This window comes from Equus asinus, chromosome 9 (assembly GCF_041296235.1).
Source record: "Equus asinus isolate D_3611 breed Donkey chromosome 9, EquAss-T2T_v2, whole genome shotgun sequence".
NCBI lineage: Eukaryota > Metazoa > Chordata > Mammalia > Perissodactyla > Equidae > Equus > Equus asinus.
This window is the reverse complement of record NC_091798.1, coordinates 25,357,642-25,380,044: the sequence shown is the minus strand read 5'-3', so window position 1 is coordinate 25,380,044 and position 22,403 is coordinate 25,357,642. Positions and strand designations below refer to the sequence as shown.

Below are 22,403 nucleotides of genomic sequence, written 5' to 3'. Positions count from 1 at the left end.
TACATGACCTCTGCTATCTGCACCTTCTTCCTCTGTAAAACTGGGATCAGAATAAGCACTTCAGGTGGCTGTTGTGAAGATTAAATGAGGGAATGTAGATTTAGCCTTGAGCACAGTCTCTAGCACAGAGTAAACATTCGATCAATGCGAGCTATTATGATTACTATCATTATGTTGTTGTTTGAATGAAGCATCCCTATTGATCGTTTGTAGGACTCATGTTCATCCAGTGACTGCTAATATTTCACCCCATTTTCCAAAGAAGGTCACTGTCAGCATTTATATGCATTATGGCGTTTTCTTTCTTGGAATTGATTTTGAATTCAGAACCAAAGTCAAAACGACAAATCCCTTTAATTTTTTTTCATTTGAGGTCAAAAGCCTTTCTTTCATTCACTGACTTGTTCAAGCGGGGTGGATAGTTATTGCATTCTCACAAGCGCTTGTAAGCTTGTTACAAATGAGTTGTCTGGAGGATTGAAACCTCTCTTCCTCCCAGGAAATGAAACTGAACCACTTTACTGAGCCATGCCACATATCTAATGATTTACCATAGCTGAGAGCCAGAAAAATTTGGTTCTGTCCACTTGACACTATAACAGAGAAATCATTTTCCCTAACTTCCACCACCTCAAGATAAAATATAAAAATGTATTCCTAATGAATTTGAATGAAAATGAATTTTCGCCCTTCCATTTGGCCTGCATTGCCTGGTAGGAAAACAACCAAAGATAAATGAATGGATTCTATTTTATTTTAAGCTTTAAAATGGAAATCTACTGTACTTGGGTGTAATCTAACATTCTTCCAGCTGAAGGTTCTCAACCTTGTGCTGTCCAACCTCCAGAAATATGTGTGTTGGGGGGAGTTCTAACACCCCACCCTGCCTCCAAGAGCCAAGGGCCCTATCCTCTTCTCTTGGTTGGATTCTTGGTTGTCCTGGAGGAATCTGGGAAGTCCATCCTTGTCCCTTCTTAGTTTCACCAAATCATTTCTTTTTCTGTTTCTGCTCAACCTTTGTCTTTTTCAGGGCTGATACTTAGCAGGTGCATGCTGATTCAGCTGTACATTTTTAGAATCTATTGAAATAGTTTCACGGTGGTTAATCGGTAGGCTTTTATTCTAAGAACCTCCTCCAAGTGCCCCTTCCACTGTCTGCCCTGATCTCTTTTCCAGTCTCCCCCAGGTCTCGTTCCCCTCATCCCTAATCGTGTTGACCCCTGGCATGGTAGGAGGCCTCCAGACTCCTGGTTCAGCTCTGCAGCACCAGCTTCCCTTCTGCTTTCTGACTTCTCTTGCCACCCTGGGTGGTAAATAAGTCGAATATACCCCCATCTCAGATCCGTTTTCTTTCACAACAGACCTTGCTGGCCTGTTAAACCTTGACTCTAAATCCTTAGCAAGGATCTCTGTCTCCTTTCTCGGAAGGCAGGGTGGGCTTTATCTTCAAACCATCCTGGGAGGTGAGGGAAAATATTCCATTTCACCTTTCTAGTGCATCAAAGAAAAACAAAGCTGTTAAGTTTTCATATTAAAATGGTCTGAACTTCCTTCCAGATTCTGTCACAAGGCCTTGTTTATTTTCTACTGAAGTGAGCTGCATCTCATAGGCCTCCAGTCTGGCTGAGTAGTGGAATAGAATTGCATTAAAGGGGGAGGAGCTTGATCTTATCAGGATTGGGACAAGAATAGAGTTCTGGGGGTGGTGGACAGGATGGCAAACTTCCTCTGCAAACAGTCAGCAAGCAGGTGGGGTGGCCAGGTTAACATGCTAGGAAAACCACTAATTCAAGTGAGAAGGCTTGTGAGTAAGGGACTTGTCAAATAATTGGTACAAATCTTGGGAATAAGGCAAAATGGCTCAGAGGGAGGGAGGAAGTCCTTTTAATGTCATGTTGGAGCATTGTTTAATGGGCACACCTGTGGGTTTTTTCGTTATCTAGGGGGGTGTAGTTTTGTTTGACTTGCCATACGCCATTGACTAAAGGCTCAGGTGTGGTGAACTTACGTGTTAACTCGTAAACGTTTGTCCAGGAGAGAGAGTTTCACTCCCTCAAGGTAATAATTTTACTGTCCTCTGGGACACAAGCCAGTTTTGTATCTTCAAAAATATTATTCCAAGATTTTTTTTTTTCTCTTCCAAAATGACAATAAACATTCAGTTTCTCAAATGCTCTTTGAGCCAGCTTCACCCAGTGTGTTAGTTTCCTAGGGCTGGCATAACAAATTACCACAAATTGGGTGGCTTAACATGACATAACTTTATTGTCTCACAGTTCTGGAGTCCAAAATCACATTCTCATGGTCCAAAATCAGGGTCTCGGCAGGGCCATGCTCCCTCTGAGCCTATCGGGGAATCCTTCCTTGTCTCTTCCCAGCTGCTGGTGGTTGCCAGCAATCCTGGGTGTTTCTTGGCTTGCAGCTGCATCACTCCAGTCTTTGCCTCTTGTCACTTGGCATTCTCCCTGAGCCATCAAAGTGTCTTCTTAGAAGGACACCAGTCACAGTGGATAAGGACTCACCCTACTCCAGTATGACCTCACTTTAACTACATCTATAATACCTCATTTCCAAGTAAGGTCACATTCTGAGATACTGGGGGTTTGGACTCCAACATATCATTTTGGGGAATATAATTCAACCCATAACAACCATTGAACTTATCTCATTAATGAGTTACATAAAATCTTCAATAAATATTCGTCTATATTTATAAAAGAGTCATGTTTTTAACATTTTGGAAACCATACCTTGACCATCTTTAGAGGTATCTGAGGTTAATAAGAAAGTTGGAATGTGGGGCAGGTGTGAGATCAGCCAGAGACTCTCCTGGATTTTGGATCTTTGGCCAGGGACTGGAGAGAAGGAAGGGGTGTCTCCAATCCCAATGCCAGGGCAGTTCTGCAGGTGGTAGAACATGTGTCCTCTGGTAGGACCTACACCTTCCCGCAGTGAAACACACAGACACAGGGAAGGTTCTTTAACACCATCACTAGATTATTACATGAGATTTATAATGGCATATATATGTTTGTGGACGTTCTTACAGGTAAAATTACCCTGTGGATTCCAAACAACCAAGTTCATATATTGTAATGTCTTGCCCAATTGTCCTTCCTGTCAACCTTCCAATCCTCACAGCTGGGGATGCTAATTTAGCTTGATCTCTGCTGATAGCATACCTGCACCTATGTAGGATCTTGGCCAGGTGGCTTACCTTCTCTCCTTGCTCCTGGATTGTACTTCTCGTAACCGTGAGTTTAGTCCTTGGTCTTCTATCTCAGATCTTTCAGGATGCTAATCCTTTTATTCTTTGGCTCCTGTGGCTTGGTCCCCATATTTCCTGCTCCCGGACCTCCTGGATATTCATCACTAGTACAGTGTTCAGCACATGATAGACACACAATAACTATTTGAATAAAGGAACAAACAGATCACGGCTGGCCCGGAGGCCACCAACAATCTACTTGCTTCTTCAGACTCTTAGCTTTGTCATAGATCTTTCAGAATTGCCAGCTTCTCCTTGGCAGACTTTTATGGCCCTCTTGAACTGGCCCAGTCTTTCCTCTGAGTTATGGCTCTGGCATCTTTTTGAACTTCTGAATCACAGTCTGTTCATAGGTTAACAACTGTCTATACTGTTAATCCGCTACCTTTGAAATGAACATCCTCAGGCTTCTCTAAATAGGAATGTACATTTGCAGACAGCCAAGAATCCACATGGACAGAAAAGCCAATTTTCCTCATAGAGCCAAACAAGTTTTGGCAAATTTTCCTCTTTAATGATCTTGCTTTTCTTAGGTTCAAATATTGTACTCTTTGGTCCACTTAGAAGCTTGATGAGTTAGTTAATTAGACCCACATATATTATTATAGACTCTGAGAGATTTAATTAAAATGTGCTAATGTGTAAAATCAAATGTGCATTATTAGTTTCTTAATTTTTCCCAAGTTTAGATGGAGTGAATAAATGGTACTTACTATAACTTTGGGGGTGTTGTAGAAATTCCACACAAGTAGCAATTAGATTCTCTGTTTATTACATAGTATCTTAATCTTGGGGTTAAGATGTAACAGTTGAAAGTCTAATACAGTAATTATTTTGTGGCTTTTGACAGACTAAATATTTACAAAATTATAATTTAGTGTGAGAATATACCCGAAAGCTGTTAGCATGTCAAAACATGTTAGAAAGCTCTTACAACCTGTTTGTTAGTGTTAACACCCAATTAATGTATAAATTAACTTTATAAGTATATGTTTACTCAATGCATAATCAAATGTGGAACTGAAATAATTTTTTAGACAGTTGCTGTCTAATGACTCTAGGTGATTATAGCATCTAGTTGACTGTAACTTTAATCTGTAATAACAACAGTTTCAATTATTAAGTTATTACTATTACCACATAGTCATTTGACAAGCATTGTGCTAAGTGCTCTACATACATCATCTCATTTAATCTTTGGCACAAACTTGGGATGGAGGTACACTTTTAATACCTATTTTATAGACTTATTTTATAAAACTGAGGCTCAGTGAAATTGATTTACGTAAGTAACTTACTAGCTATCATGCAGACGGTCAGAAGCAAAGCCTGGATTTGAACGCCGAGCTGCCTGATGCCAAACCTCTTATTCTTAACTACTACTCGTTACTATTGCCCTTTCCGGAAAATGCTGTTAGCGGTATATATTGTCATGGCTTGTTTTATCTTGACAGCTCATTCGCATACTTTCATTATGCTCTGTTTTATTTCTTTACCGACAGAATCATGATTACCCTGCATAGCTTAGATAAAGACATAATTTTAATGATTAAAAATATGCATTTTTTTGCATCTTTACCACAATGGCTTTTTTTTCAAGTAAGAGATTTAGGGATAAAGAAAGAGAGAGAAAGAAATTAATTTATTTGGGGCATCTACTCTATTCTAGACATTGAACTAGGCACTTCATATATTAAGTCCTTACAATGGTTTGCAATCTTCAATCCCTTATCTAAACCCTTCAAGCCAGATGTGTTTTAGAGTTTGGAATTTATTTTTAATTTTAGGAGGGTAATACAACGCACATATCCTAGTGGGATCTTGGGCAGCACCCTACCATCCAAACATGTACTTTTTGATGTCAACAAAACATGTGAAACATACATCATCATCCTCAGTGGAACAAATAAAGACTATCCAGAGTCTCACATTGGTTCAGGTCACATTTTACCACCAGGTGAATTCATGTCAGGTCAGGTTTACCACCATGTAAGTTCTGAAAACCTTTTATTTTTCAGAGCTTTCGATTTTGAAATCATGGACCACGGATCGTGGATTTGTATGATCCACACACCATAGATCAGGAAATTGTGGCCTTCGACAGCTTAAGTGACTTATGCTTTGGTCACATAGGTCATAAATAGTGGAGCAACAAGAATTTGAACCTAGATCTTGTTCAAGTGAGAAAGTCCCCATTTGATTTCCGTTGGTCTCTTTTTGTAAATGTCCTTCAGGATGTGGAAAGGAGAATTAATAGTTTTTTCTAACAGAGCGCCCTTTTAGCCCTGAGATACTACGTAAAGAAGTAAATCCAGCCCTTGCTCAAGCATCCCCAGTGGATTCAGTGATGTGAGCGCAAGATATCAGTATCGTGCAAGATCTTTCTCATCTCCTCAGATCCCGCTAATGACAAGACCTGCGTGTGCCCCACCATGCTCTTTGCCTTTCTTGCTGACATGCTAACCCAGCAAGAATATACACATGCGGGGCTGGCCTGGTGGCGCAGTGGTTAAGTGCGCACCTTCTCCTTTGGCAGCCCGGGGTTCGCCGGTTCCGATCCCGGATGCGGACATGACACTGCTTGGCATGCCATGCTGTGGTAGGCATCCCACATATAAAGTACAGGAAGATGTTCACGGATGTTAGCTCAGGGCCAGGCTTCCTCAGCAAAAAGAGGAGGACTGGCAGTGGTTAGCTCAGGGCTAATCTTCCTCAAAAAAAAATTTTTTAAAAAAAGAATATACACATGCATGAGCACAAGTAGATTCTTAAAATTAAGGCCTAAGCTTTAAATTAGATTGAACATTTAGTTATTAATTTCCCCCAGCTAACCAGTAAGGGCTCTGATCTTTCCTGGGTTAAAGTGTTCTATATCTCAATCACCCTCTCTCCCCTTTCTCTTTCTGAGATAGTGCATGGATGTAGGAGTTGAGGATGTGGCCTCCATCAATACTTCTCACACTTTAAGATGCTTACAAATCACCTAGGATCCTGTTAAAATGGATTAAATAGGTCTGTAGGTGTGGGACGGGCCTCAGATGTTACATTTCTCACAAGCTCCCAGGTGATGCTGCAGGTCCATGGACCACACTTTAAGTAGCAATGACTTGAATGACTGAATGCAGATTGGGACCTGTAAGGGTCCTCTGTCCCCTTGGTCTCCAAGGCAGAATTCTTCACTTACTGGTTCTCCGTGATGGAGTCCTTTCGCTCTCCTGGGTGTGGTGTTAGAGTCTTTGATTAGTGTAACTTACATCCTGGTCTTCCTTGATTTGGTAAAGATTCCATTAATCTTTATGGCTGGATGGACCCATGTTGGCTCTTATTTGCTGAAGACCCCCAAGTCTCTTTGCTGCCTCCTATCAACTCATTCCTGCCTTATAGAGCAGGCGTTTTGCCCTACCACCGGCTCTCAACTTAGAGTCCATGCCACTCAAGAACTGAGGTGCTTTGAAGTAAACTAAACCTCCCATCTGAGCACAGTGGTCCACATGTTTCATTTCATGTAACTACATTCCAGGATTTTACAGGGAACTTGTCAAGACCTCTTTCAAGCATATGATATGGGGGGAGTGCCAGAGACCCCTGCCTGCAGTGCAGACCTCAACTTACCTAAAACACCTCCCCACCTCAAGGTGCAGAATTAAATAATTATGATGGAGACTATGTCCATGTGGCATAAAATATTCACTACATGGACCTTTAAAGAAAAAGTGTGCCCACTGTGTTCTATACCATGGGAGATATATATAGGTTGAGTTCTCTAGACATGGTGTTTGATACACTAAAAATGAGAACTCATCTGCATAATACTATTTTCAAATAGAAAATCTGAATACTACCTAGGTCCTCCTCTGCAGTTTTTTTTCCTGTAAATCTGAATCTCTCACCAAGCAGATGCTTTGGCAGACCTCAAAGGTCACATGCACAGGAAGGCAGAAGACAAAAGCACATTAATAACTTTTAAAATTTTGCCTCCATTTATAATAGACTCTAGCTCCACCCCTAAATAGGTTCCACTCTAATTGTAGATACAAAAACAGAAATCCTCTAAAATATATTTAACCTCAATTATTAACTGTTTACTGAGTATTTTATTAGGAATTTGAGAGAGGAGAGATATGTCACTGTCTCTGTCAACTGTGTATGTTGTAAAAACTGCATAAAGTTCATACTTTTATTTATACATTTGTATCTCATTTCTATTTGCTCCTATTACTATGGATCTCTAGGTGTCATATAATCTTTTAGGAAATAATCATTTTTTAAATCAGACTACGTAGTAACAAAATTATGTATATGAAGATCGACCTATCTATCACCTACCTACCTACCTACCAATTTATCTATCTACCTATAGAGAGAGAACTTTATACTTGTTTTAGTTGACAATATATCATGAGCATTTTCCGTATCATTCAATATCCATTAAAGCTTTGTTTTTAATGGCTTTGTAGCATTCCCTCATATATATGGCCACATACTGCTTGTCCATCCCCTATAGCTGGACATTCACGTGTTTTCAAATGCTGCTATCTTCCTTTAGGTTTAATTTTAAATCAAAGTGAGAGTAGAAAATTTTGAGGCTCTTGATACATATCATCAAATCTTACTCAAGAGACTTTGTGTCAACTTCTTGCATTAGTGCTTTTAGAGTGGGATACCATCAATTTTTCTTTTAAGTTTTTGCCAATTTAATAATGGAAAATTATATCATTATTGGTTAAACTTTTATCTGCCATAAGTGATATGAATTTTTTTTCAGTTTTTGATTTGCCCTTAATTGTATTTATGGTATTTTTTTACATACAGTCATCTTTCATTTGTGTGTCAAAATAATTAACATGTTGCTTAGCATGTTTATTATTTGTCTTTATTCTTTAAAAGACACTCCTAATTCTTAAGTTAGATAGGTATTCTTCAGTATTTTTCTTCTGTTGCTTGTGTGTGTGTTTTCATTTGTTGATGCTCACTTGTTTGTACCTAAAATATGTTTTGGTTATTTTATGAGATTTTGTGAGTTTGATATTTTCTCAAATCATTATAAAATTGTTCTAGCATTACTTATTGAAAATATGAATCCTTTTTCAAGACATAGAAATTCCAACTTTAATATATGTAACTATAATGTCTCTTTGGGGGCCCTTAGTTCTCTTTCTTTGACCTGTTCATCAGCCCTTAGAGTAGTACACACTGTAATTTTTAAAAACTTTATAATGACATTCAATATCTGGTAGACCATGACTCTCTTTGTTACTCCATTCTTTCAAAGTTTTCTTGGCTTGTCTTGTTCTTTATTTCTTCCAGTGAAATGCACAATCCATTTTTTTTTACTTTATTTGAAGTAATTTTAAATCTGCAGAATGTTGCAAGAATACTACAATTGTATATCCTTTACCCAGATTCATTTTATTTGCCACACTTACTTTATCATCCACATGTATATCTTATTTATTCTTTCATTTGAGAAAATGATGTTATGAATTATTTTTATTATTATTTATGTTTTTCACAAGAGTAAATTGCATACATCGCATCCCTTAATATTTCAATGTTTACTTTCTAAGAACAAGAATATTCTCTTATTTAATCATAGTAGATAATTTATCAACTTCAGAAAATTTCAGTTGTGCAATATTTTTATCTAACCTACAGTCCATATTTCAGTTTTGTCCCAATTTGTCCAATATTGTCCCAATAATATCCTTCCTAGCATTTTCTTCCTCTAGTCAAGAGTCTAGTCTAAGATCATTATATTTGTCCTTTCTTTTTAGTCTCCTTTAGTCTAGAATAGTTCCTCAACCTTTCTTTGGCTTTCACGATATTGATATTTTTGATGATTATAGGCCAGTTATTTTCTATAGTGTTCTGCATTTTAGATTTGAAGACGGTTTCTCATAAGAAAGATTCCGGTGATTTCCAGTTGGAATGCTATGTGAGTAATGCTGTGTTCTTCCCAGCGTGTCACAACCAGGCGTACATGATGCCTCTCTGCCTTTTGTGGATAATGTTAATTGTGACACTAGTCAGGGTATCGTCCAGTTCCTCCACTGGATATTCAGTACTTTTTCCCTTGCAGCTAAGACACAGTCTTTGAGGAGACATGTTGAGACCATTATCCTTGATGATTCTGGTCTGACCAGCCTTCACTTGGTTGAAAAATGGTGATTTTCTAATTCCCCCACTTCCTCCACATTTATCAGTTGATTCTCTAAGATAAGGAAGACCCCTCACTATTCTCTTATTTGTTTATTAATTCATCCATTTATTTTCAGTATGGACTCGTGGATTCTTATTTATTCGATAGGTTAAAGTATCTTAGTGATCTTAATTATTTCGATGCTAAATTTGTCCCAGACTTGGCCAGCAGGAGCCAGTTAAAGGTGATTCTTGTGTCCTTTTTAATACGTCTCCATCATCCTTTGAGCATGTATTTTCTTACTTTCTGGCACAAGACATTCCAGCTCTGGGGACAGATATTTCTTCAGAGCCCTGTTTTTTTTTGTGGGGAATGCTATTTAACAACCCAAGTCTGGGTCCTTGGCGGCTCCTTCCTCCTGGGGCATTATTGCTTCTAAGTCTGTTTAGCAGACAGAAAAAGGAAATATATATATATTTCAAAACCAATTTGGTCCCGAAGTTTTCTTACTTCCTTTGACAAATTACTGATGTCTTCCAGTACAATAACCTGATTTTTGAAACAAAACGGAGAACTTATAACACTCATATTTCACATATTTTAATCTCCCTCCTTTCACAGTGAGAACCTTGATCCCAACATCAACATACTTACTCATTTGCTCGGTTCTACAGTACATGTAAAATAGCTTCAGAACTATACCTGTATAAAAAACAAACCTTCTAAAAAGACGTCAAGATTTGATTGTGGTTCTTTTCTTCACTAGACTGAAGACATTTTTCAAAGTACTGTGTTTAAAAATTACCTGGATTTGTCTTTTTTGCTCCCTTCAGTGTTTTTGTTATTCCTTTAAAATTCAGGTGGGTTCATTTGTTTCTGTTTGTATTCAGTTTTAGGTTTTATCTCGGTCTTTGCTGGTTTAATTTTATTTTTTGCATACGTAGTATGCAAAATATTCTAATAGTATGCAAAAATTTTTTTGCGTGTATTTTTTGCATACATAGTTTGCAAAATAATATTCTAATTAACATGACACCTTTTTGGGTATAGTTTTGAAGAGTCATTCCCTCCCTTCTCCCTTCTAACCTGTAGCTACTCCTAGGCCTTTGATTGGTAACCATTTTTACTGGTTTCTGATTTACTTGTCCTGTATTTCTTTTTGCAAAAATAAGTAGATATACCTACGTTTTCTTATTTCCCCTAGTTTCTTACACAAAGGTAGCATATTATTTGTAATCTTTTACATTGCCCTGTTTACTGAAATGTGTCTTGAAAATCTCTCTCCTTGCTTTCATAGAGATCTTCCTTTTTATTCTTTACCTCTTCAGATATATAAGAAAAATACAGTTATTGAGAACCATCTAACTTATCACATTCTCTTTATTTGAATAACATGTCAAAAACTGAAACCTTTTTCCAGGAAATTATTCATGTTGTGTTTTCTTATTTTTATGTCTCCTACATGTTTTCTTGATTTATTGCATTAGCCATAATGTAATTATATAGTGTTTATTGTATTGAAGAAAACAACAACAAAAATGAACCATAATCTTCTCTCTTGACATTCATCTTGACGTTTAAATTATTGTTAAGATCCTAATTGTAACAGGGGGCATTTTCATCTCTTTCCTGACTTTAATGGGAATGCCTATAGTATTTCATCATTAAGCAGTACATCATTAATATAGTACTCCAATGTTAAGCATCAATATGAGCTAATGTCTATTCAAATTAAAAATATATTTTATACCTATACTACCTTATTTTATGCCCCACAATCAGCACTTCTATATATATATATATTTTTTAAAGATTGGCACCTGCACTAACATCTGTTGCCAACCGTTGTTTTTTTTTTTCTTCTTCTTCTTCTTCTCCCCTAAACCCCCAGTACATAGTTGCATATTCTAGTTGTGAGTGCCTCTGGTTGTACTATGTGGGATACCACCTCAACACAACCTGATGAGCGGTGCCGTGTCTGCACCCAGGATCCGAACCGGCGAAACCCTGGGCCGCTGAAGCAGAGCAGGCGACCTTAAGCACTCAGCGACGGGGCCAGCCCCAGCATTTATATATTTTTAAAAGATGATCTCTAACTCAATGTTTTTAAAATAAATGTAGAAATAACTATATTTGAAAGTATTTTAGTATGTGTGTCTTTAAAGGCAGACAGAGATAGCTAGCTAGATAGATGTTATATACAAATACTATACGGGTTTAACAGATACTCTATATTTATTTTTGTAAACATGTCATATTTTTATATGTTTATGTATGTTATATTGATGAATTCTTTTTAGTTGGGTTGAAGACCATAGAGTGCAATTGTTCTCATTTCTCCATACATCATCCATCTCTACATCATCCATCTATCCATCCATCTAATAAATATCTCCGATTCACCTAGTATTGAGCACTAAGCTACATTCTGGGAAAAAAAGATTTTAAAATTCTTTAACCCCGGAAGGCTGGAATATGTGGAATTTTGCCTTTCATAGCAAATCCCTTTTTTATGGACCTACTTCAGCATTCATACACAGACACTTTTTTTCCTCGCCAAAGCACTCATGGCAATTTCTTCAGTGGTAGCAGATAAACAGGAAACTTAGATCTTAGTGGTTGATGCTGCATAATTTTTCCATGAGTTTCACTGAATTTTAACCATGTAATTTCATTTACCTATAATTTAAAAGGTCCATTGTCTTTTTTCTTTTTTTTTTGAGCAAGATTAGCCCTGAGCTAACATCTGCTGCCAATCCTCATCATTTTGCTGAGGAAGACTGGCCCTGAGCTAACATTCATGCCCATCTTCCTCCACTTTATACGTGGGACGCCTACCACAGCATGGCGTGCCAAGCGGTGCCATGTCTGCACCTGGGATCCAAACCGGGGAAGCCGGGGCTGCCAAAGCGGAATGTGCGAACTTAACCACTGCACCACCAGGCTGGCCCCTTCGTTGTCTTTTTTTATGGAAAAAAATCTGTCAGACAGGAAAACACGTAACGTCCACAGAGAGACATTAAATTTTTCACCGTGAAGACAAAACTACTACGTATTAATCCATCACCTGTTTGCCTAGCTCAATCTCATTTGATACATTTAATGAAAATCACTGATGGCTCCTAGTATAACAAACTGATCTTTAAAACAAAGAAGAGAAGTTATAATACTTGCATATTTCACATTGAAAGAGTGATGGAAATTTCACTTGAGACATTTGTTTTCTGATTTCCATAAACATAGTTACAATGATAGTTCATGCTCCATAAATCACCATATGCTCCGTTACTTCTCGGCTTGGACTCAGAACCTTGAATGTTGACAAAATTAACATATTAATTTGAGCTTTCCCCGGATGGTTCAGTTTAACTTTTGATATTTTTTCCCAAAGACTTAAAAAAGCCTTTCATTTAAAATGCATTACTTAGGGAACTGTTTTAATGATCTAACTTCCTTTCATTTGACAGGCAAAATAACGTTCCTTTGAAAAATGATATCTGCCAAGAATTTGATTATTGAATGGAGATCAGTAATTTGTGGATGTGCGGAACATCTGTCAGGAATTTTGGGAAGGAGTCGCTGACTCTGTTCATGTGATTTATTTCATATGAAAGCAGCAAACACATTATATCAGAAAATGGAAGCTGTATCAACCTGGCAGTTGCAAAACGCAGAGAGACAAACCTGGGAACTTGTGGTAGCATCCTACATGCTCCGCTTCCTTCCTTGCTCTCTGCATTCCTCCCTACCTACCCCTTCACATGACCATCCCCAGTGTTTAACTCTGATCATATTATTCTTTTCTTCACTAATCTTCCATAACTTCTTGACATGTACTAAATAAAGTCTAGTTGCCTAGATCTGCCATTTAAAGTCCTACACAATCAGCCTAATTCCTGTCTCAAATCTTAAATCCTGCTACGTATGCACCTTTCGTGACTCTGCCTCTGGAAGCTGCAAACTCTTCTCTCTCCCTGTGCACGTCCACCGCCAAGCCCTTGAACTTGCTCTTTCCTGAGCCTCAAATTCCCTTCTCAAGTTTTCCATATCCAGTTGCTCAAATCCACTGTAAAACATCCTGATTCTTCCACCTAGATGTGACCTACTACATGTGCTTATTTTTATATGTTTTCATAGATGCGAGAGGGTGTATGTTGTACATATTATTTTATTCTTTACTCTTTCCACTTAATACTACATCTGAAAGATCTTTAAATATCAACTGAGCACGTCTACCTCCTCTTCATTTTTAATATACGTGTCTTTATTGAACGATTTTGAAGAATAAATGAGGAATGACGTTGCTTCTTTCTCCTTAATTAAAGATGAAACTTAAATCCTTAGAGAAAATTGAGGGAGCTGAGAACAGGGCTGCACTGTCCCTCCATTTTTAAACAGCTTGCTTCATATTTTTAACAGCCACATTCTATCACATCATATGGGCGCACCATCATTTAATTAACTGATCCTGTCTTAATGGATATTTCAGCTGTTTCTAGTTGCTGCTTTTTAAAAATCTCTTAAAACAGTGCTGTTTGTAATAGAAAACACTCTTAAATGTTTATATTGGAGAACTTTTGCAAGGGTTATTGGTAGGACTAATTCCTAGCAATGAGAGTGTTTTCTATTTTGAATTTTAATTATTTATCATGGTGTCTCTTCAGCACCATCCCCTCCCCCAAAGGCCTATGGGCTTCCTGAAGGTAGAATGAGTCATTATCATCAGCAGCATTACAATGTATTCATCAGGCTCTACGTTAATTGCTTTACAGATGTATCTCATTTAGTCCTCACAACAACCCTGTGGAGTTGGGTATTATTATTTTTATTTCATAGATGAGGAAACTGAAGCTTAAAGAAGTCACGTAACTTGTAAAAGAAGGAGATTGTATTTGAACTCAGTTTATGAGGCTGCGTTTGTCCTCACTCCTAACTGCTGTGCTCTCCTTGTGCACATAGCTGGCCCTCTGGAGACATTTGCTGTGTGATTATACCTGGAACAAAGCAAAAGGCAAAGTTGTGTAGAAAACAAAACAGTGTTCATATAAGGGAAAAGCTTTTCTCCTTCAGCCACAAATTGTCCTAGCAATTCTCTTGGTTATTTTTCTTGAGGACATTCATCTTCTGGAAGAAATCACTAAAAAAAAAGATGTATTTTGTGTTTGGTTAATACCCGTGGTTCCATTAGGCTATCCCTGAATAAACAGTTTATTAGTAAGATTTTAAGAGAAATTCAAACTGTATTTCTTTGACGGGAAAACAGGGGGAGGGGGAAGCCTTTTCTGATTAAAAGAAAACGTTTGACTAAAATATTCATTCATTTTTAAAATATTTACTGAGCATGTATTATATGCCAAGTGTTGTGCTACCAGCTGGAGGAACAAGCAGGAGTAGAAACACCTTAAAAAAAATAAAAGCCTAAATAAACGTGTAGGTACACAAGGTGACCACAAGTGCTCTGCAGGGATTATTCTGGAGAGTCAGGGAAGGCGTCCTCTGGTCACATGAGAGTGGCAATCTGATGTTCAAGGACAAGAATTAACCCAGGTCTGGGCAATGTGTGGTGAGATAGAGGTAGCAACAGAGGAAGAAGGGTGGAGGCTGAGCAGCAGGAACAGTGAGAACGGCATGTGCAGAGGCCTGATGTTGGTGGGATCCTGGCACATCTCAAGAGCCGGAGGAAGGTGTGTGGTCTGGGTACCCAAGGATGAGAAGAGTGGCTCAGGAGAGGCTGCCATTGGGCGCTGTTGGTAATGATTTTTAATATAGTAGCCTCTTTGGTATGTAATTCACATACCATCCAATTCACCCATTTGAAGCGTACAATTCAATGCTTCACAAGTTGTGCAACCATCATCTCAATCAATTGCGGAATACTTTCATCATCCTAAAAGGAAACCCAGTACCCACGCACTGTCATTGCCCACTTCTACCTACTCATTCCTCCTCTCCACTTGTAACCACTAATATACTTCCTGTCTCTATGGATTTGCCTACTTTGGATGCTTCATATACATGGAATCGTACGACCTTTGTGTCTGTTCTTTCATGTAGCTTAATGTTGTCATGATTCATCCATGTTCTAGCATGTATCAGTACTTCTCTCCTTTTTATTGCCAGACACTTGCTGAATTTTATTGCTGAGTAAATGTTGGTGATGTTTTATCTTTTTTGTTGTATAGTGATTTCAGCAGCTTCTAAAAATACCTCAGAGACTTTAAGTTCTAAAATAAGCTTGCCTTTAAGACAGTAGAAACATGATATTATATGCTGGTGATTAATTCTTATTCTTAAAACATTTAAATTTCATGCAATAGAATTATTGTAAATGGCCAATTGTGACCTCTAAAATAGGATAATATGTATTTTCTCCTTTGAGGAAATAATAATTGCAGTATTTTTCAATGCCTAATTTTTTGCAACATTATGAGAGCATGTAAACATGACATGTTTTTATAACTTCAATTAAAGACTAAGTGGGTTTACATAGATTTGTTATACTTTTCCAATAATGGATAGAAATTGACTTTAGGGACAGTATGTAGGAATTTTTTTTGTGGCAAATATTTGGACCTATTTTTGTTGAAAGAAATAAATGGGACAAAGTTATCCTCCAGTAATTATTTTTAATCATTTTAAAACATAATACTCAGTGTAATTTTGCCTGTTCTTTTTTCTTTCTTCCTTTTTTTTTTTTGTCATGCCAAAATAAAAAGATAGAGGCAGAATCAGATAGTAATTACTTTTCTTTCCTTGCTATATGAGAAACTCACTCTGGAAAATAATCTTCTGCTGTCAGATTACTCTGAATTGCACAGTGAAAATATGGTACAACAGTGTGCTTTTCCACCCCAGCTGTCACTTCTTTCTTCCCTGGCTAAAAAGCTCATCTTTTTTTGCCGAAGTGTAGTGCAACGGGAAGAGCACAAACTTAGAATTAGAAAGAGCCAGGGAAAGACAGAATTTGAATTATGACTCTCTGACCCACGCACTGTCAGGCTTTGGGCAAGTCATTTAGACTCTCTGAGCCTCCGTTTCCTCACCTGTGAATTAGGAATGATGACATCTCTGTCTTGGGACTCTTGGGAGGATTAAATTAGATCGCATATGTGAGCACTCAGTGGTGCGCCTGGCACACAGTAGGAGCTCACTAAATGTCAGAAGAAGAATCCTCCTTAAAGAAGGAGGATTTTGACTCCACTTTGCACAAATTCTTCTTTTGTTATTTTATATCTTGCCTTGCACGTTAAAATAGTGTTCTCATGTTACCAAGAATTGTACTTAATATTCCTATCACCCAAACAATCAAGTATTCAAGTTAAAATTAGAATTGGAATATGAGCTCCAAGTGGCCAGGAACTTTTCTGCCTCTTTAAATGTTGCCTACAGAGGAGACCGAGTAGGTTTCGCAATAAACGTTCCTGACATGAATGAGTTGTGCATGTACAATGTAGAAGGCTCTGTAGTTAGCATTATGGGGGACTTAGTAAATTTCTAGCACCTAGTCACTGTTCTCAAGTAATTTGGCATATGAGTTGATGAGTACTGGCTAGGCTCCTTTAGGTGCCAAGGGATTGAGAGGAGCTCAGGTTACCTAGAGGAAGTGTGAGAACATTCAGGCAGCTGTCTCAGTGATGCCATAGCAAGGAGCCATGGAGACCTGGAGCATCATTCAGGATGCACAGTAGCTTTATTGTCTCAACACATCTTTAGCCGTCTAACTAGCTTGCCTTTTCAAGAGGCTTTCCCATTCTCCTATCTCCTGTCTTCATTTCAGCTTCCACTTCGATTTCAATTGCTTCTTCTGTTGCTGCCACATGCCTGACCATCTTTCTGACTTTTAAGCTTCTCAAGAGAGAAGACCTAGTTGGGATTCTGGTTGGAATCCAGTGTAGAACATTCCCATAAGAAGGACTCTCAGGACAGGTCACCACCTGGCTCTAGGCCTCCTATGGTTTGCTGCTGCTACCTTTGGCTCTCACAGTCATCAAGATTCACCAGCTATGGCCAAGGTCAAGGGTTCTGGGTCCCAAGCATGGCAACCTAAGTCTTGGGAGGTGTTGGGAGCCATGACGTTTCTAGCCTTTCCTCTGAAGAAGTGAATGGATAGCTATCAATACTGGGCAATTTGAGGTAAATGTCGAGAGACTGAGACAGGCAATGCATGCCTTTGTAGAGAAGATGGCTCACCAGGGTGAGAAATCAGGGAAGAAGGAGGAAGAGTGTAAATCACAAATGGTGTCTCAGACCATGCAGTACCCTCAGGATGCATTCAATAATTGCTTGCTAAATGGGTTGTTGAAGGAAGAGACATCTGGGTTAGTAGAGGAGGCAGAAGCAGAGAGAATTCTGGATTTCCAACCTGCTTGTCTGGTTTCTAGTACCTGTTTTCTACTTCTGAATTGGCTCTCTGGATTCTCCCTCTATCTCTCTTGCAGGTTGGAGTATATTTGTTTGTTTAAGGAATCTCAAAATGCCATAGGCCTTGGTTCCTGGGAAAACCCTATTTTAGATGGCATAAAGACTCCAAAAATATTTCCCTATAGTAATTTTTCTGTGTGTAAATAAAAATTAGTTATTTTTATGAGAATAAGCAATTCTGTGGTCAAATGAGTTTAGGAAACACGTGGCATATTAGGATAGGCTATACCATGGTAACAAGTTAATTCCCAAATATCAGTGGCTTAACTGGGGAAAGGCTTATTTCTTGCTTATGTAAAGTCCCATGACACCTAGAGGACTTTCCAGGGCAGCTGTCTTCCATGCAGTGACTCACTGATCCATGACACTTCCATCACATGACTCTGTGATTGTAATAGCATGGCATTCATGATCTTCTCATAGGAACTAAGAGAGCTGGACGTTTACCCAGGAGCTTTCCCATGCTTTAGCCTGGGAGTGACACATGTCACATGTACTCACATTTCATTGGTTGGAGTTAGTCTTAGGGCAGTGCCTAGCAGCAAGAGGCTGAGACTCTTCCTTTGCCCAGGGAAAGGTAGGAAAACCCAAATATGAAAGAACACTGTCTATCTCTACTACTCTGAGTCAAATTGTATCATATTTTTATAACTGCAGGAATTTTTTTGGAGCTTTTTAATGGTAACATACTTTATCCATCTTCAAGATGAGCCCATTCTTTGCAGTTTTTCCCAAATTCCTTTGCTCACAGAGCTCTTCCTTCATGGAGTGCCTTGCAGCACTGCTATTCCATGGAACAGATTTTGATAAACGCTGAGATAGATAATTTCTACATTTCTGTTCTCAGTGCTGCTATAAGCATCATATCTCCTCATCTCCCTGTGGTGGTCTTATTTGTAAACCTTTATTCTCACGGAAATTGCTGTAAAGGTACTGCTTGCTGCTACAGTTCTTAGCCGAGTCTCAATGTCTGCAAAGAGCACATTCAGAAAGGCAAAGGCAACAAACTGTTGGAATTTAGCAGAAGTGATTACTGGGTGACAAGGAAAGAATTGCCGTCTGCGGCTGGTTTGTTCATGCTGCTTTAACAGTCCGCTGGTCCTTTATTTTAGAAGGATAGGAGATGAAAATATTATCACTCATGTGAAATAACGGCTGTCACCAAGTTTCTCTGAGCTCCAGGGTGACATCATCATCTCTAAAGTGAAGAGCAGAGACGGTGGCTCTAGTCAGCTATTGTTAGATCCAACTTGGTTGGACTTTCAATTGATCAAAGAACAGTCACTGAATTCCTGGTAAATGGAAGCCGTGTTGCTGGGCTCTGAGGAGGTTACAAAGACATGTGCAACTTAGTATTGTCCGTGGTAAGCAGCAATAAATACTTGTTGCTAGATAGACAATAAATATCAATCAATAGATGTTTATTGAGGATCTGCTCTGTGCCCCAAACTGTAGTACACTCCAGGAGTATGTTAGGGAGCAAGAAATGAGCATAGTGACAATCTCATAGAGGTTATAGTTTATTGGAGACAAATATTAATCAAATAATCACAGTTATAAGTGTACAAAAACAACTTGAGATAGATGTTCTGAGTGAAAAGGATGTATGAAATCCTAAAACAAGGATCCCGATGGAGACTAGGGGTATAATACTTAGTCTTGGCTTCTGGGATGAGGAGGAGCCAGCAGTCTGAGAGGTGGCAGGGGGAAGAGCCCAAATTTAAGTGTATTACTGTGTGAATCTATACACTTTCAATTATACATATCTGTCTTTTTATATGGAAGAGTTCTTTGAGCCCAAGCTATTTAGGTCTTGGAAAGACCTCAATGAAATTGGTTCCGTTCAATCATCAGCCTCCTGGTGGTATCAAGGCCAAATCACAACTGACTCCTAGAATAATGTTACCTTGTCCTCCCTCCTACCTGGGTTCTACTAGAGTTCCCAAGATAACCTGTCTGAGGAGGCAGTTGCAAGAGAGTTCATCCATAGTGAAATGTGGCTCTTTGGGAAGAATCTGACTGATGGTTTAGACTAGAATTTGGTAAACTTTTTTTTAAAGGCCAGATAGTAAATATTTTGGACTTTGCCTGCTATATGGTCTCTGCCATGACTCAGCTCTTCCACTGTAGTGCAAAAACAATGAAAGACACAACACAAATGAATTGGTGAAGCTGCGTCCCAATAAAACTTTATTTATAAAATCAAGTGGAAGGCTGGATTTGGCCTATGGGGCACAGCTTGCAGACTCTTGGCTTAATCCACAGTTCCTGCAAACCTGCTATAATCTGCTATCAAGCAGCAGGATTTTTTCTCAAATAAAGAAAGGCATTTGGGCAACATCCTTTTGGTATTTCAAACAGGGTCAGCAAATGCAATGTGATTTTAACAATATCAGAAAAGCTTTTTGGCCCTTTCCATCAAAAACAACCCATAGTAATTGCCACATTCTAAATTGCTACACATTCCCTGTGTGGTAGGTACTCAATATGCCAAATACATATTTAAAAAATGAACAAATGAATGAATGAACGATGAGGGCAAAGATTGTGCTACTTTCTTTTTGTCAACATCAGTCTGTATTCAAAATTCATGTAAAAGTGAATAGTTGCAGTGCTGACTACTATTCAAATATGTATAAGTAAATATTTATTGGATAATAGATAAACTTGGCTGGCTACAGGGACAATGTATTTTTACTTTAATTTCTTCTGAATCCGATACAATTTCTGGATTCAGTGACTGTTGTTGACAGCCATGATGGCAGTATTGAAGATGGGGTAAAATTTGTCATCAGCCCAGAAATAGCCCCTGAACATTGCTCTGTGATTATATTTTTCTAATTAGCTTATTTTTTAATGATTTTCCTTTTCCTGTTAAAAAATGAATTACAAAATGACTTAGTAAATAGCACATATATTCTAGACTCATCCAGCACTAAACTAAAATCTGACTCCTCAAATTACTAGCTGTGTGACCTTGGGCAAGTTATTTATCCTCTAACATCTCAGTTTCTTCCTGTATAAAATGATTATATTAGATTAAATATATTAGATTATAATGATTAAATTAGAGAACTTAATGCTTTGCCTGAATGAGTGCTGAAAACTCTGCCTAGTATGTAGGAATTGCTCAACAAATATTTGCCATGATGATGATGGTGAGTCTTATCAATCTGAATATTATTTTTTGACTTCTTAAGCTTCTGTATATAATGAAGGCAGTGGTACTAGATGAGTCATTAAAATGTATGTATCACATATTATGAGATCTGAGAAAGTGATGGAGGATTTTTTTCCCTGAAAGAGATTTAATATTTCATCTGAATCACAAGATAAAAATTTAATAATCCTCCTTCACAAGGAAGAGAATAAAGCGTGATGCTGTCCCAAACCTTCTGTTGCTTGTCAAAGAAAGACTGTCATTGTTAATTCTACCAATTAGGAGGACAAACCGCTCCTAAGCACAAAATCACAAGCTGTATATGCTGCTTGTTTAACACACTTTAAGTATGTGTACACCAGAAGAAATTTGGGGGAATTTATGAAAAATATCACATATTTTCTATTAAGCTTTTAGGCTTTTCTGATATTTTTTATGCCACAATTTTTTTTTTTTTTTAAAAGATTGGCACCTGGGCTAACAACTGTTGCCAATCTTTTTTTTTTTTTTCCTGCTATATCCCCCCAAACCCCCTCTGTACACAGTTGTATATCTTAGTTGCATGTCCTTCTAGTTGTGGGATGTGGGACGCCACCTCAACGTGGCCTGACGAGCAGTGCCATGTCTGCGCCCAGGATCCGAACCCTGGGCCGCCGCAGCGGAGCGCGCCAACTTAACCACTCGGCCATGCCACACTTTAAGAATTAATTTATTAAGGTCACCACTTTCAACCTCATCATCTGCTTTGAATCTGAATATAAGCAGATTTTGCATTAGTATTGTCTAGTATATTTAATATTAACCAAGCAAAGTGCTGTGTTCAACTGAATATATAATAGAAATAAGCACAGGTTCTGTCTAATGGACTAATAATATAAACAAGATTAGGGACTAAGCAATAAAACATGGAGTCAAATAAGCAATTAACACTGTTTAGGAACCTAAAGTAACAGTTGAATGATTGTTTTCCTGTGACCAGGAAGGTATAGTTAACAGAAAGGAAGAACCACTGATAAATACACACGTATGCATGCATAATACATTCTTATTGTTGTTTTGTTGTCATTCATTCATTCATTCAAGATATATTTATTGAAGCTGTTCTACATGACAGGCACTGGAGATAATACAGTAACCAACACAGATGTGGGCTTTATCCTCTAGCGTGCCCTCTAACACAGGAAGATTATTGGTGTCAGGAGAATGAAGTCTAGGGATCTACAGGCATATTTGGCTGCCAACTCAATTACTTCTCTCAGAAACGAATTTAGAAGCCAGCTAGGGAATAATAAACAAGCAGGAAAAATAGAGAAGAGACCAAAATTTGATCACTGAACTAACAAGAAGAACAAGTGATGGATTGTCTCCCATTTCTGTCCAGTATCCACCTTCCATTCAAGATCCACTTGCTAGAT

At 38.2% G+C, this 22,403-nt stretch overlaps 1 protein-coding gene across 2 annotated transcripts in view; it reads left to right on the top strand.

Annotated features, from left to right (window-relative positions):
- Nucleotides 1-22,403, top strand: part of SGCD (sarcoglycan delta) — an 894,446-nt gene that overhangs the window by 273,394 nt on the left and 598,649 nt on the right. The window lies entirely within an intron of this gene.